Below are 13743 nucleotides of genomic sequence, written 5' to 3' on the forward strand. Positions count from 1 at the left end.
TCCTCTACACCTGTTTGTGTTCCTTAATAACTTATATAATTGTCTCCTTGTGAAATCATGCACTTCTAGACTCTCCAGATATTCCTCACCTTCTGAACTTTTATATTGTGTTTTCTTGAATTATTAATCAACTCTCCAATATTCCTAATTTTTCACAAATTTATTATTTATTGTTAATTTCCCTAAGTGTGACCTGGCTCTGCCTGTGTTAAGTTATATATTGCTGCAAATGATCTCAAATGCAGTGGTTTATGAGAGCAAACATTTATTATCATCCAATTGCTGTGGTCAGGAATTTGAAGCTGGCTTAGCTAGGCAACTCAATGTCTCATTTGGTTGCAATTAAGATGTTAGCTGGGGCTGCTGTGCTCAGAAGGCATGACTAGGGCTGGCACCAAGGAGTCTCTCTCACATGGCCATTGGCATAGAGCTCAGTCCCTTGCCACCGAGATCTGTCCACAGGCTGCTTGAATGATGTATTAGTTCATTTTCACACTGCTAATAAAGACATACCAGAAGCTGGGTAATTTGTAAAGAAAAAGAAGTTTAATGGAATCACAGTTCTACATAGCTGGGGAGGCCTCACAGTCTCAGCAGAAGGTGAAAGCGACATCTTACATCATAGCAGGCAAGAGAGAGAATGACAGCCGAGTAAAAGAGAAAACCCCTTGTAAAACCATTGGATCTCATTAGACTTATTCACTACCACATGAACAATATGGAGGAAGCCGCCCCAATGATTCAATTATCTCCCACTGGGTCCCTCTGAAAACATGTGGGAATTATGGGAACTACAATTCAAGATGAGATTTGTTTGGGGACACAGCCAAACAGTATCAAATGGCCTCTCAACATAGCAGAAAGAGCATGGCAGAAAGAACAATACAATGGATCATGTTGGAATTTGCAGTAATGCAATATTAATAATAATGAAGTCTCTAAAGTCACACACACCTTCACTTCTACTTTGTCCTACTCATTAGTAGTGAGTTACTAAGTCCAGCCCACTTTCTAGGGGAGGGACATAGGTTCTATCTCTTGAAGGGAGAAGCATCAGAGCTTTGGGGGCGTATTTTAAAGCCACCACACTGCCTATACTCCAGTGTGGGATCCTCATATTTATACATCTAGGGCATCTGAAACTCTGTGATAGAAAGTTGTGAGGAAGAAGGTGATACAAGAGAAGATGGGCCCTCTCCTGGCTTCCTTCCATGTATTCCATAATTAATTTCTTTCAATTACATGAAATCCTTCTTTTGGGTCCATATGATTGTACTTAGTACTTTTCTAATCTTTTGCATCCATACTTTCTAGAAATGTCCCTTCCACTCACAGAAGATTTTAAGTAGCTCCCTACTATGGGCGCATTCCAACTTCTACAATAATCTTGGGAGAGTTTAATGTCTCAGAAATCTCCTTAAAGGGAATGACTTTTCTTAATTTTAGTAGCCTAGATTTCTATTCCATTTGATTCACAAAGTAGATTTTCTCATGTAAATGATTCCGCCTCAGAAATTATAAAGTGTGGTATTCCTCTCTCAGGACACAACCTCTCTGCTGCTTCAGATATCTCCTTCCTTCACTTCCTCCACACCTGATCTTTAGGCTGGCTCTTACATATTCTCCACAATGCTGCCAAGAAAAGAGAGCAGAAGCATTTAGAACAGGAGTTACTTTTAAAAAGAAAGTTACTTTTGTCAAATGGTGCCCCAACCTATAGACAAGATGAACTCTTTGTGGATAACTGAGATGCTCAAGTTAAAGCAAAACCAGGAGGCCCTAGCAGGATGGGGTGGGGAGGGTTGGGGGTGGGCAGTTACACTCCATGTGTGCTCACAAAATGCTGCAAAAATATCACAAGACTTCCATTCGTTTCTGCCATCAAGTTAAACCAAAATAGGCTACAGTGGGGAATCTCCCAACTGACAAAGAACTGACCACCTAGAGTCAGCCAATAAAGAGAGACTTCTGGTTTTAGGCTTAAGGGTTGTCCAATCAAGGCTCTGATCCCACTCCTCAGTCTTGCAGTTTTTGTCTTTATAATCTCTAACTCTCCAAGGTCCCCTTGAAGAGCTTTTAACTTTGTCCTGAAGGCTGCATCTCCCCATCCTATAGATTGCTTTCAGAAAATAAGGTCCGCGCCCTCTCTCTCTCTCTCTTTTTGTCTCTGCAGATTTCATGGTCTTTTGTTAACACTTTTAGAGAATGTAAGGCAATCAAACAAGAAAGTCTGGTTCACCAAATAAAAGAATACAACAACATTTAAAGAAAAAATATCTGAAAAAATATGACTAAGGTTATGAAATTTATAGTATACTCATGGTAGACAGTGGTAATATTTTATTCACAAAGATCATGCTATAAATTCAGATATTGTCAAAGCAAATAAGGAAATTGAGGAGAAATGTCTTTGTTAAGAAGTTCAGGTTTATTGTTTCGTGTGCAAAATTTCTCCCTTTCACCTGCAACTTGGCTATGTAAGTTGTGCTTAATGATGTTGGAAGTAGAAAAAGCTACCAGTTGTTGTTTCTTCAGTGCTAAAACCACTTTCTTTGGAGTCCTCTTCACCTACCTCATGATTCATGGTATGAATTGTTGAGTCATGAGGTCTCTTAATCTTCTTAAAAAGAATCTATCACTCCAGTGTCAGTCACCAGCAACCTCAAAGCAATAAACATATGTAATATACTGAAGTGATCAGATACACCTGCTGCTGCCCTGTTCCACCTGAGACCTGAATAGATAAAAGTGAAACATCACAGAGATAAAATAAAAACAGACCCACCTGGGGAATCATGAAAGCAGCCAGGTCCTGACCTTGTTCGAGAGGCCTTGGGAGGCTCTGCCTGAGAGAACACTGAGGACTTCTTTCAATATGGGCAGCTGCTGCTAGAAGCTCTGCCTGAGAGAGGCAGCAATCGCCCAGTTGACTGATGTCTGAAGGACTTCCAGACATTTTCAGCTCTTTTATTAGCATGTTGACCTTCCAAACCATGCTGTGTTTCACCACCCTAGTCTTCTTACTGCCTGTGTACTGAATACTAGTTGCACGACTGGTAGTGTGTGAAGGTCTTGCAGCAAACAATGAATTTGAGTATGTATAATTGGCTTTGAGTCACTGGGAAATCCGACAACTTAGTTAGGTCAGAGTTAGCACACCTAGAAAGTGGTGAACCTAATTAACATATCAATTGGTGTGGCTAATAACAGAGATCATCCTATATTTAGATCATCTTAAACCTAACAAGTATCTTTATAAGAGAAGCGAAGACAGACACAAATGGAAAAAAGCCAAGTGAAGATGAAAGCAGATTAAAGTGATCCTGCCACAAGCCTGGAGCCATTAGGAGCTGAAAGAAGCAAGAAAGCCTTCTCTAAAGCCTTCAGACACAGTGTGGTCCTGTCAACACATTCATTACAGACTTTGGCCTCCAGAATTGTGAAAGGGTACACTTCTGTTGTTTTAACCCACTCACAATTTGTAGTAATTTTTTATAGCCAACCCCAGGGTACTAATACAGAGTGCAAAGTGGGGGTAGGGCACGTGACTATAAGGTGAAAAGTGGTTGGGTGGGGAGGATTCTAGCTGAATCTTCTAAGGCTAAATCCTCTAAGGTTATTTAAAAGTAAATAGGCTTTTCTAATGGGTAGATATTTCATGATATTTCATCTGTTGCTGACTGTTTTTATTTTTTTTCCTGAAAATATTTTCCAAACCCAGAGGTGAGACAGAGTTTATATGCATGTCAGAGAGAATTCTGGGAGCAGACCCCAGGAACATTCTGGAAGTGCCTGGGAGCCCACAAGAGCCAATGTAAAGATATTTACATATGCCCCTATTTTCGGTCCATTGCCTCATCTTTGTCTGCTTCTGTGCCATATACCCTGAAGTCAGGACCATTCTGGTTCAATATTTCCAGAGACTAAACTTCTGGTCCTCTTAGAATCCTGGAAGAAGAAATGATTCAGCCATTCATCCAGTTCTTCTAACTTCAGACCCAAATTTTTCACCTGACCTCCACAGTCCCTCCAAACTCAAAACACCTCGAGGAGTCAAGTGAATGGGACTAGTTTTATCTCTATCATTACCCCTCTTTATCCTTAGGTTCCAGCTTTCTCTGCTCTGCTAGAGTCCATTTCCTCCCTTTCTTTTAAAATACATAGTGACATTGTTTCTTCAAGGTGTTTTCTTTTCTATGTTTTTTCTCATGGACCTGTATGCCTCTTGCCATTTCAGTTGATGTTCTAAAATGCAACAAAAATAAACAAACTTGTTCAGTCTGATGGTCATACCATCATTCTCCTCTTTATATTCTATCTAATTTACTGATACTGCTGTCCATCAACTTACCACAGCTACAAAGCTGAAATTCAAATGTATTTCTTCTCCCTTGTCTCCCATACAACTTAATCACAAAGGCAGACATATCTTGCCTCATTAAAAAAAAATCAGTACACTAATCTCTAATGCTAATGATACTGCTTTAAAGGCTTCTCATCATCTGTCAGTTAACTACTGGGACCCAATGTCCCTCCTTCTAGAATGCATCCTCAAACCCATCATCCACCAATCTGCAGGGTCATCTCTCTCATATGCACAGCTGATGGTGTACCTTCTCTTTTCAAACCCTTCAAAAGCTGATCTCATGGGTCTAGATCAATGTGCAGCTTAGCATGGAACACAGGGCCTTTGTGGGAGGATCTCTTGACATTATCTCATCCATAAATTTTCACTGCTCCCAGGCTTATACTCAATGTTCTAGAATTATCTACAATCTCCATAACTTTGCCATTTCCTCAGATTAAAATGACTTTCTTACTTCATCTTTTCAGTCTCTTTCTGATTTTCCAAAACAAATCAGGCCATTTGTTTTCTCCACCATGAAGCCTTCTTTGTTCCCTGCCTCCCCTACCCAGCCTATCTTGCTCAACCTTGCTGACTTAGCCATTGATTATTTTCTTTGATCCTGGAAGCTACCTCCATTATTATCTTTATCATAATTATTTTTAAATTCTCTTTTTTCCCCCTTTGAGATGTAGCTGTTTTACAGTAGGTACTGTTCTTTATTTAAAGTTTAATTATTGCTTTTAGCATAGTGATAAATACATAATTGAATTTAATAAAAAATTAACAGATCTCTGTGTCCTGAATAAGGAAGCAGCCAGAGAGGTGAGAGTATACTCTGACATTAAAGTAGGTAGTAATGTGTATTCCAATTCATTTTTGTCTTTTTCTAGTACTAACGATCTTCATTGCTCAATGCTATTACTTATTACTTCTTGAAATGTTGTTTCCTACCTTCTCCTACTAAATATTCCAACTCAGGTCAGATACAATGCATTTTCAAAGCTCCCCATACAAAAAGTCTTATATTAATGTGATCCATCAGAAATAATGACATTCAGAACTTATTCCTTTTCTGTGCTGCAAAGTCAATTTTCCTACCTCTATTGAAGCATTCATCACTCTAAGCAGCAAAGCAAAATCCTCTCAGAACATAAGAAGAGAATTATGGTAATATCAACTTGCAGTGGTTGACCTAGCCTTGCATAAAGTAGAATACTTCCAAGCAATAACAGACAAATGGGTGATTAAACATTTTTTTTCAAAAAAGAGGTCAGGATCTTGCTTTAGAAAAAGACTACCTGTATTTACAGGCTTAAGTCTGTTGTAAAATTAATGTCTAAAATGAGGAATGTTTCAATCAGGAACCAATGAATGTTTAGTGGAGAAAAAAGAGAAACTGTGGAATTCTAATATGCATCTAGCATTGATTGGGGAGATGACTGTGCTGAAGAGTACAGACTTTCTATAAAATTTGGAGGAGACGCACATATCATACACACAGACATGCACACACACACGTTCATTCTCAGATAGGTTGATGATATCACTGATGAATTTTGGTTCTGTTTACATAGCTCTTTCTTTCATTATCCTGAGAAAATAAAGTTGTTCTTTCCATTTGTATATCCAAGTGTATGTTAACTGCTCAAGAACTTTTATTAAGTGGGTGTGTATATGTACAATATTTTAAACACAAACATATGTTGGTATATTGATTATAAATCTCAGTTACAAACTGTGATTACATCAGTTCAGTTCTTAGGTTGTGATTTTATAAACCTTATGAAAAACTATGTTGATAGTGAGATTGCTCGACAGTTTCTTTTATACTGTTTTTCTTTCTCACTTTGATTGCTATTGTGCATTCCAAGGTAACCCTTTCATAGAAGCAGAGCCAAGAGTAGCAACATTATTAATCTTCTCTATTTTCAAGTTGAAGTGTGATGTATCAGTCACTAATATTCCAAACACTATGAAATAAGTTGTCTGGAGCTTTGTGGCTCCTTCTAATTCCTACCTCCTTTGTTTTATTTGCTTTGTGGTGTATAATAACCCTTGACGTTATATTTAATTATTTTAAAACATGGTGCATCACGTATGTCATGTCCCAGGAGGTCATGATTTAACATGGAGGACAGGAATATTCTTTGGAAATAAAAGCAGATGCTAGAGAATTGAAGATGTCCACACAATTACCCAGTGTAACAAAAATAAACTATATATATATTCTTCCTGCCTTTTCTGTCTTCATTGTGTGGAGAGTTTCATGTCTAATTTTCTCTTTGGGTTCATCATTTTCATGAGCATGTTATGTGCCAAATGTGAATACATCTAGCAGATGCAGTAAAAGATGCTAATATTCTGAATATATTCCCCGAACAGCCTTAAGAATTCAATCCTTTATTACTATATCCCATTATACTTGCAATGTTGTAAATAGAGAAAAAATAAAATGGACAAGATCAAAACTGTAAATTATTGAAACTACCTCCCCCCAAAATAAGTGCTTAAACATGATAAGAATATTTCCTTTGTGTTTTAGAAACAAATGTTGCACTGTAATTCATACAATTTGTTCTAAGTCTAAAAGAGTCCCAAAATACTAATATTTAGATATTTAAAATTGAAAATAGATAGACCTATATCACTGTAAAAATATAAACACTGGACTTTGCAAATCATGAATCAACATTGGGAAACAGTCATTGTACACATCAGTGAACATATGAAATTCAAGGAGGACAAAAGAACAAACTCAATAGTAGGGATCATAATTCAAATCAACAAGTCAACAAAGTCTCACATTGCCTTTTAAATTTTTATTTACAAAAATTTTCTCACTTACTACCTTCAGTTTGCTCTGGCCTCTTGTTTTCCTTTCCTGTTTATCTTTATTCTTTTTGTATACCCTTTAAACTCATATCCTTCACCATTTTCCACAAAATTACTTTGTCTTTCATATTTAGAATAAACTTTAAATTGAAAGCCATAGGATTATTAAAAAATGTTTAAGGTGCACAGAAAGATACAGACACCTGATCATTAGGAAAACATAAACAAGAGGTCTTGAATTGGAAGGAGTCATGGAAGATCTGCAAACCCAGTAGTCTTCTGTCTGTTTCTCTCTTGCTTTCTCCATTTCTAATCCCCCATCCTTTGTCCCTTCCCCCGCTTCTCTCTCTCTCTCTCTTTGCTTTGTGGTGTGTAATAGCCTTTGACATGATACATTTAATTATTTTAAAACATGGTGCATCACATATGTCATGTCCCAGGAGGTCATGATTTAACACGGAGGAGAGGAATTTTCTTTGGAGAGGAATTTTCTTCTACCCCTCCTTCTCTCTCTCTCTCTTTCTCTCCCCCTCCCTCCTTCCCTTTCTGTTTCTTTCTTCTTTCTCTTTCCCTCACTCCAGTCTCTCCCTGCAAGTGTGTCTCCATCTGGAGCATCTGCCTTTGATTTCTCTACCTTGCTCGAGGTCCAGTGTGTGATCATGCCATAAAGCACATGCCTTTCCAGCTTTAGCGCTGTCATCAGGTGACTCAATTTCTTAGCTTTTCAAGTCCATTGAGTACCATACGATTTGTCTAGCTTATCTATTTAACGGAAGCCACAAACCAAAGGTAGTTAACCATGTTATTGAATGGTTGTCATTGAGTAGGATTTATACCACTTTATCAATTATCAACAGCTGCGGAGGACAGAAACACAAAGAACAAAAAAATGCAGCTTTCTTTTGAGGTGGTGATAACAAGATCTAGTACACATAGAAATCCTTCACTGCTTTATTTTCTCTGTATATTTGATTTCCAGTCACAACTTGCCTTTATATCAATTCAATCAACACAGAGACTATTGACTTTATACAAAGCGATTATTCATTTCCCCATCCTCACATTTATTTCACATTGTTAAGCTGAATTTACCTTTGATATCAAATAAAGTTTATGTTCTTAATAATATTTTCAAAACAAATTATTCAAACATGTAGAGTGTGTGTCTTCAAAAAGTGACATTCAAAACAAATGGGGCTGGGTGCAGTGGCTCATGCCTGTAATCCCAGCACTTTGGGAGGCTGAGGCAGGTGGATTGCATTAGGTCAGGAAGGAGTTCAAGACCAGCTTGACCAACATGGTGAAATCCCATCTCTACTAAAAATACAAAAGTTAGCAGAGCTTGGTGGCACATGCCTGTAATCCTAGCTACTTGGGAGGCTGGGTCAACAGAATCACTTGAACCCAGGAGGCGGAGGTTGCGGTGAGCCGAGATCACGCCACTGTACTCCAGCCTGGGCGACAGAGCGACTCCCTCTTGACAACAACAAAAATTGACATTATTTTATTTTAACCCATTATACAATCTTTACCTTCAAAACGATTCCTTGATGTTTTTCACTGCAGTCAGTGATCTGGTGTTGGTTGAATATTTGACTTCTGCATCATAGAATGCATGACACTAAGGTAAGACTCTGCCACACTGTCTGATTACTTTATCCCTGCCCTTCCCTATTGGATAGGTATTTTTGACTAGTTACCTCTTGATTTCAACAGGGAGCCAATAGAAATTCAACAATTAGAAAGCCATGTAGAAATCATTAACAGCTATGTAAGTATAATACCTTGTCTAAGAAGTAGAACTAAATCAACTGCTAGCTACTACCCAGGACTTTATAACTTAAATGTAGCCCAAAGTAATCAAACAATTAATAGTGTCAACTCAGCTAAACTTCTTTCCCCCTGTGTTTTGTGAACATCAGAAGATTTTAGTCTGGGCGTGGTGGCTCATGACTGTAATCCCAGCACTTTGGGAGGCTGAGGCAGGTGGATCACCTAAGGCTGGGAGTTCGAGACCAGACTGACCAACACGGAGAAACCCCATCTCTACTAAATAAATAAAAATTGTAAAACCCATTAAATCCCACATCTTATTTCAGTCATCTTTCCCTTTCACAATTAAATCTCTTAAAAGACTTAAGTCAGTGATTCCAGGCCTTTACCACATATTGTTTATGCTACTGCAATCTGATTTCCTGCCTCCACCACTGTATTTTGCTCTTGTCCAACAGAACAGTGCTAACTTTTCTGTAAAGGGTAACTTTTCATACCTTATCTATCCTGACTTGTCAGCATTAGTTCTATTGATTGAGGACCCTTCTTCTTAAATGATTTTTTTTTCCATCCTGGATGTCCACTTTTGCTTACCGGAAATTAACCATTCATCCACCCATAGAATTTGCTGTTTCTTCAGAATTCTGTCCTAGGCTTTCATCTCTTCTCACTTGAACCCTTGTACTAGGTGATCTCCATTATTCCCATTACTTCTGTTACCATCTCTATGAGGCTGTCTTCGAAATACATCTCCAGCTCAGCCCACCTTAATGAGCTCCAAGTCCATGTATCCACGAGGCTCCTGCAGATCCCAAAGCACCATAAATATCAACTAAGTTCTTTACATGTTTCTTCTAATTTGGTTTTGTTCGTGGTTCCTGTATTTGGCAGGGCTTCCTGGAAATGGACTTATAGATGGAAATTTGTAGCTAGAAAATTTCAGGGGAACGCTGCTGGTAGGAGAGTAGGGAGAGTGGGCTTAGAAGAAAGAGGAGCTGAATTTCAATGCAGTTGCAAAATAGGCTTTAGTTAATACCACAGTAAGCTCTAAAGCTGAAACGGCCCTTCTTAGTTGTTCCAAATTGAGGCAAAACAGTTGTGTCTTTATACCAAGGCATTCACCATTTTGCCTGACCATTAAAGGATGGTTAGGAACCTTGAAAAATGTATTCCCTTTTGGAAAGACAAATCTTTAGGAAAGCCTCAGATGAGCCAACAGCTGGCCTTAGTGAGCTAGCTGGCATCATTCCTGATAGCTGGATGAATGAATGCCTCATTTCCAAAGAGTGATGTTGGAGGCTCAAGAAGTATCTATTGCAGTACACAATATCCAAAACATGAATCAACCCCAGCTTGGTACAGATTCCCTAAGATTCTTATTCTCTTTCATGGAGAAACTTAGAAGAGGAAGATTAATTGGACAGAGTAATGTTTTACAGTGGTGTAGCAATTCTGCAGGCAACTCTTATCATGTCTACCTAGTTTAGATGACCCACACCCTCTCTTCACATCTCTGTTAGCCTAAGTGCATTAGAAGGTAGAGTGAGTCATATACGCATTCCAGAGGTGTCTGGGCTTATCCATCTTCAGCATGCATTTCTCAGTATGTGACTACTGCACTTGTCCATTTGAAATACAAGTTGGACAGGAGAGTAGCAAGAGATACCCCAATGTTTCACCCAAATATGAAATTAATTCTTCACAGCCTCCACTGTATAATATCACCCCTAGTTCCTCCCTTGCTAATGGTGACACTCTTTTTTGACATGGAGGGATAAAATCACTAGGTGGCAATCACAAATTAAAGTTCAGTGGTACCCTTACTATGCTTCCTGGTGAAAGCATTCCTTCTCAAGAAACTAGAAACTTTTGACCCATGGAACCTAAAGACTTGGAGACAGGAAACATGAATTTCCCGTGTTGGAAGGGACAATGGGTGAAACACTTCTATTTTCATTCTTTGATATCTGCACCTGTGTATTCTACCTACTGGGGACACAACATCATAAAATGATAATTCCTTTAGAATGAATGCTTCACTATGGAACATGGAACCATGGAACCCCATCATTTAAAAGTATCACTTCCAAAAGGGTGCATCACCTGCAGCTTTAAAACATATTTCTTTGCTCTATCAGGATAGTAGCTTCTGGGTGTTATGACTTGCAATGCGACCAGCAGATTCCATGGTCATGAGTTCCTTGTCAAAAAAGACAGTTTTAAAAAATCAAATGTGAAATTACACATCTGCAAATCTATAAATTTTATATGACCAAAGCCCTGTGGGCAGGAAAGACAAACTCTTAGCTGGAATAGATACTGATCTCAATCAAGAAGAATCACTGACCTTTCAGATTAAAAGTAGTAATACCTAATAAATGTGCCAACAGGTTTTGGGGGTTCAACATTGATTTATTCTATTAGATATTTGAACATTAGGCTTGGGCAGTAGAAACCAATGCTGTTGGTGCCATGAATAGCTATGATTTCTGCTACTATGGCTACTCTGTTATGAATTATTTAGCCAATATGCAATGACAGAGGTTTGCTGATGCCTGTCAACTATGCCATTCTGTTTATATGGTTGCTTAGTGTCTGTATTAGTCCATTTGCATACTGCTATAAAGAACTTGCAAAGATCGGGTAATTTGTAAAGGAAAGAGGTTTAATTGACTCCCGCAGGGCTGGGGAGACATCAGAAAACTTACGTTCATGGTAAAAGGGGAAGCAAACACATCCTACTTCTCATGGTGGCAGGAAGGGGAAGAATGAGTGCTGAGCTAAGGGAGAGCACCTGATAAAATGATCAGATCTCTTGAGAACACACTCACCATCATGAGAACAGCCAACCACGCCCATGATTCAGTTACCTCCCACAGGGACCCTCCCATGACACGTGGGGATTATGAGAACTACAATTCAAGATGAGATTTGGGTGGGGACACAGCCAAAGTGTATTAGTGCCCACTCCAACTCTGAAAATTGTGTATCATCCCAATTGGTGTTCTTATCTGAATTGCAGAAAAAAACAAAAACAAAAACAACTCTACAGAAAGAGCAGAATTATTAGGTTGAGAACCCAACCTGTCCTGGAAATATTCTACACTTATAATTAAATTTTGTGCCTTATTTTAAAGTTTCTGCCCTTTAAGTACCAAAGATAAATATCTTTTTCAAGGCAGCCTTCTCACTTTCACAGTCACTTAAACTTTGATTAAAAATGTCAGTTTCTCCTTATCTTTCTCCAGTATATATTTGTAGGACTTAATAATAGCCATCTGATACCACAGTCCTTATGACTGCCAGTTCCCACCACAGCTCACAACTGTTCTGAGCTATTGCACAATTCAGTTCATTTCATTCCGTCAGTATCGCATCTGAATTCCTCAGTAGTCAATTGTGGTACAACTGTAGTGAGGGGCTATCACTACTCCATGTGCCCTCCAATTTTGAATTCTCTCTGTCTGGGTAGTTTAATGGATCCAATGAACATGAGTCAGCTTTAGAAACAGTGCTCCATATTTTATTATTGAATGCATGGTGATGCCCATGCATCAGTGACAACTTCAATAGTTTTTGAAATGTCTGAGTGCTCTAATTTTTCTACCGTATGGTTGCCATGTAATTGGCATTAGGTGCATTTTGGGGAGAATTATTGTGACAACATTTTTTTTTCAAGAGGGCCTCTACTTCAATCAAAATTTCCAAGTCTGCGTACTGGCTCAGTTCCAGAAACTGAGCAAGTAATGATGAATTTTATTGTATCTTCTGCCCTTACCTCCTGATCATTCATCTTTAGTGTATGTATATGTTTATCCTATACATTGAGAAATACTCTCATTGGCTACCCATCTCCCTCCCTCTCAGAACATTATGTTCTAATCATTATTTCCATAACCCTCTGCAGTTGAGAATTTCTGTCTCGACATTGTTTATTGCTTAATTGTACTCCTGCTTTTTCCTGTATTTAAACATAGCCAGCTGGTCTCTATTATTTTGAGATCCAATTATTCCTATTGTTTCCTGTTGTTTTTAAGAAGACCAATTCTATAATGAAATCCCTTATTGTCAGTCATGTCCTAGGGAGGACAGCCATCATTGAGCCTTGCAGCAATGCTGTTGTCCCTAATAATAGAGTGCCTTCCCAGTTCTTATGTAAAACATCATCAGCTGGTGAGTTTTCTGATCTTATGTCACATGTCTACTCTACAATGATCATTTTCTAACAAGATATTTCTGCTCCACTTTTGACACAGCCCTGACAGAATCCAGTCTCTAGATACTCTGCTGGCTTTTCCTAGTATATACTACTAGGCCCCTTTCTTCCTTTAGCAGGACCAGAACTAATTTTACTTAACCCTCATTAATAATCTGATGACCAGGAAAAGAAGAATGGATAGATCTTTAAAAAGTGGTGGGCTCTATTATCAAGGAGGAGGTATGTAATTATGCCACATAAGGGGCAAGATTCAGACTTATATGAAAAGAGTGAGCCACTCCTTCAGGCCCAGGGAGTTCTGGAGATCTGGGGTTTTGTTGTTCTCAAGGACATTGACTCAGAAGTTCCCCATTCCAACTCTGAAAATTTTGTATCATCCCAATCGGTGTTCTTATCTGAATTGCAGAATTAAAAAAAAAAAAAAAACAACTCTACAGAAAGAGCGGAATTATTAGGTTGAGAACCCAACCTGTCCTGGAAATATTCTACACTTATAATTAAATTTTGTGCCTTATTTTAAAGTTTCTGCCCTTTAAGTACCAAAGATAAATATCTTTTTCAAGGCAGCCTT

The sequence above is a fragment of the Pongo abelii genome, chromosome 22 (genome assembly GCF_028885655.2).
Source record: "Pongo abelii isolate AG06213 chromosome 22, NHGRI_mPonAbe1-v2.0_pri, whole genome shotgun sequence".
NCBI classification, from domain to species: Eukaryota; Metazoa; Chordata; class Mammalia; order Primates; family Hominidae; genus Pongo; species Pongo abelii.